General features: G+C 40.6%; 1 pseudogene; it reads right to left on the reverse strand.

Moving 5' to 3' along the window:
* Positions 1 to 1,008: 1,008 nt before the first annotated feature.
* Positions 1,009 to 1,651, reverse strand: LOC131515437 (L-lactate dehydrogenase A chain-like; annotated as a pseudogene).
* Between the last annotated feature and the right edge of the window lie 2,524 nt (positions 1,652 to 4,175).

Raw genomic sequence — 4,175 nt, forward strand, 5'->3', positions numbered from 1 at the left:
ATACTTGGGGGAAATACTAAGATCCAGAAATATTTGGCATAATCTATAAGGAGGGAGGATGTGCATGTGTGTATGCAAAGGACAGGTGACAAGGGAGGGGAGCAAGAAGGAGAAAGCTACCAAAAAGCTTCAGTGTGCTAATGGAAATAGAGTCTCTTTTATCAAGTAACAAACACAGTCCCTACCCCTGTGAGAATGTAAGGTAATATTATTTGGCCAACGTCATGAATAGAAATCTATTCATTATATATCGTTTATTTAAGATGATCCATTTCAATATATACCCTTATGGCCTCCAAGTGAGGCATCTGATATATACTGTGCACAAAGTAAGATCCTTTAGAACAGTTATGCACAATATATGCACTATTACATTTATACATTGGATCTCAGCAAGTGACTGATGGGAGAAAAAAAAAAAAGGTTGGATGAGGCATATTGGGTGAAGAGACCAGGTTTCTTTAACACACAGTAGATACACATCTGGTTTGACTAGCAACTGCAGCCTATGCAACATTGGCAGTGGTGCTGCTGAGGTGATGGAGCTATTTACATTAACTACTTTAGGACTACACAAGACAGGTATCATCCAACATTAGGATACAGCTGGAGGGATGTGTGAACCATTCCTGTTTGTAAGTTTAGGAAATGGATGTTGATCCTAGGCCATTTTAATATTAGTACTTGAGGAGCAGGTCAAATAATAAGGCAATAAACACAACCTCCAACTAAAATCCTGTTGCAGTCTAGACAGTGAAATGGTACAACATTAGCAAACTTTAGAACTGGGGCACCTGGGTGGTTCACTTGGTTAAGCCTCTGACTCTTGATATCAGCTCAGGTCATGGTATCATGGTTCCTGAGTTGCAGTTCCACATTGGGCTCTGTGCTGGCAGAGCCTACTTGGAATTCTCACTCTCCCTCTCTCTCTGCCCCTCCCCCACTCATTTGTTTCCTTGCTCTCTCTCTCAAAATAAATAAATAAACATTAAAAAAATAAATAAAACATTAGAACTGCAGCTTTTGTTGGATCCCCCACAGCTTATCTGCTCTCTCCTTCAAATGGACATAGAGACCCTCAATCATGGTGGAAATTGAATGCACCCGCCTAAGATGCTTCATTATATTTTCTGCCAAATCTGCCACAGTCCAGTGGCCCAGGAGGTGCAGCCTTTCAGCTTGATCACCTCATAAGCACGGTCAACCACTTGTTTGTGAACCTCTTTCTGCTGTTCCTTATCTGCATCAGTGCCTAAGTCAGGTGCAGATTCTTCAGAGAGACCTGCAACCTTTACTCTACTCCCTACAGGCACCCCTGAGTCTCCGTGCTCCCCTAGGGCCAACCCATGACAATTAATGGGTGAACTCCCAGCCTTTTCCCCATTAGGTCGCAGAACCAGGCTGAATCCAGATTGCAACCACTTCCTATAACGCAGTTTTAGGGAAAGCCACTTATCTTCCAAGCCACAGAGGTCAAGATATCCACTGGATTGGAAATAACAAGCAACCTGCATTTTGGACTGTATTTTATAGTATAAGGAATGATGAATTTACAGATGTTCACATTAGGATGGACCACATTAAGATGGCTTTCTCCCTTTTGCTGATGTGCCCCAGCTGTGATAATAATGAGCTTGGAGTTTTCACTCATGTTACACCCTTTGCCTGTGACAATTTTTGGTGTTCATCCATCTATGGAACTGGTATCGTGGATCCAGTGATGAATAAGATGCAGGGGGTCCCTTCCTTTGGCAGGTAAGTCACATTAAGCTTAGGGAGTGTTGGGGCACCTGAGGTCAAAAGAAAATAATAAACTAAATATAATGGAAAATTTTATGTGTCAATGTAGCTGGGCCACAGTGCCCAGATATTTGGTCAAACATTATGCTAGATGTTTCTGAGAGTGATTCGGATGAAATTTCCATTTAAATTGGTGGATTTTGAATAAAGTAGACTGTCCACCATAATGGGTGGGCCTCATGCACTCATTTCAAGGCCTGACCTTCAGAACAAAAGACTTACCTCCTCTAAGCAAGAGAAGAACTCTGTGGCATATGGAAATTTTGAACTGCAGCATAGGCTCTTCTCTGGGTCCCAACCTGCCAGCCCACCCCGTAGATTTTGGATTTGCCAACCTCTAATATTACATGAGCCAATTCCTTAGAAGAATCTCATATTAAATATATATATATACACGGATGTGCACACACACACACACACACACACACACACACACACACACCCTATTGATTCTGTTTCTCTGAAGAACACTGACTAGTATAATAAACTAAACCAAAATAAAATAAAGCAGGTATTCATTTGCACTTCTGATGTTATGAGGAAGACTTTATAGACTTTCAATTAAATCTTCTAGAAGGAGCCAGCTTGTTGGGGTCCAGCAGGGAGACTGCCAAAAAGCAACTTTCTGCTAAAGGTGCTGAAACAGTAACAGTAGATGATCCACCTGCCAAGGAACTGATGAGTTATTTCAGGAGGATGGGGCATTTCTTAGGGGAACTACCCCTCCAGCTCTAGCAGATAGCCTCGAAAACATGGAGTTTATCTACCATAGATTGTTTTATTATTTTTAAAGATTATATATTTCATTAGAGAGAGAATAACAGTCTTCCAGATTTGGAAGCCTAGAAATTGTGGAAGCCCAGAAATTCTGAGAAAGAGGGTTCCAGCTAGAAATTCAGCGAACTAGCAGGGTCCAGGTATGCTTGATTAATGAGGCCTACTCTGTGGCAGACACTGTATGTGGAGCTGAGGAAGAGGTATATAAAGGATACAGTGTTTAGTGAGCATAAAACTTTCTTAGAGAAAAAAATGTGCAAATATCCAAATGTTCAAGAGTTTAAATATAAGACAGCAATATATGACAATATACCTACCAATATATGAATCTCACGTGAGTGATTTAGAAAAGAAGGTCAAAGAAGGTCAGGAACAGCTCTCTTGGGGCTATTGTGCTCTGGAGAAAGTAGAGCTTAGCCATAGCCTTAACCTTTAATGGAACTTGTGGTATCATGGGCTGATGTTTACATCGAGATGGACATACAGGATAGCCTTTCAACACAATATGACTTGACACGTATGTGCACATATAAAAGTATATTGTGGGGCGCCTGGGTGGCTTGGTCGGTTAAGCGTCCGACTTCGGCTCAGGTCATGATCTCACGGTCCGTGAGTTCGAGCCCCGCGTCGGGCTCTGTGCTGACAGCTCAGAGCCTGGAGCCTGTTTCAGATTCTGTGTCTCCCTCTCTCTCTGACCCTCCCCCGTTCATGCTCTGTCTCTCTCTGTCTCAAAAATAAATAAACATTAAAAAAATAATTAAAAAAAAAGTATATTGTTATATTTTAAAGTAAGTTTATATTCATACTTAATTTTATATAAATATATATGATTTCGTTATGTGGTGGTTGCCAAAATGTGGTAGAAGTGAAACAAAAAACTATGCCAGTAGCAAAAGGCTATCCTAGTTCCTGGTTGAATTAAAACCATATTGTAAATTAAAATAATATTTTGATATAGTATTTGTATTTGTTTCCTACTTCCTCCTGACATCCTTATGATTGAGGATGAATGGATGATTAGGAACATTTTATGTTTTGTAAATTGCCATGGAATATTAACTAAGTTTTGTCTGAAGACATAAATTATTACTTTACCTAGAAATATTCTTAAGTTATTATTGCAGATGGTGGGCAGCTTATAGGGAGTCTAAACATTGCAAAAACAGATACCAGAGCTGCAGCCGCAAAGTCCAGACCCTATATCTTGTACCCCCGATGCCAGCTCCCCCACCCACCCACGTGCACTCCCAGTTCTTTTTGGTTCTAAGTCCAACGGGATAATTCTCAAGGATCCGTTAATTCAGAATCTTTTTTTTGAGTTTTTATTTAAATTCAAGTTAATTAACATACAGTATAACATTAGTTTCAGGTGTAGAATTTAGGGAATCATCACCTAAATACAATACCAAGTGCTCTTTTTTTTTTAAATTTTTTAAATGTTTATTCATTTTTGAAAGACAGAGAGAGACAGAGTACAGCAGGGGTGGAGCAGAGAGAGAGGGGGAGCACAGAATCAGAAGCAGGCTCCAGGCTCTGAGCTGTCAGCACAGAGCCCGACGCGGGGCTCAAACTCACGTACCGCGAGATCATGACCTGAG

This window comes from Neofelis nebulosa, chromosome 6, assembly GCF_028018385.1.
Source record: "Neofelis nebulosa isolate mNeoNeb1 chromosome 6, mNeoNeb1.pri, whole genome shotgun sequence".
NCBI lineage: Eukaryota > Metazoa > Chordata > Mammalia > Carnivora > Felidae > Neofelis > Neofelis nebulosa.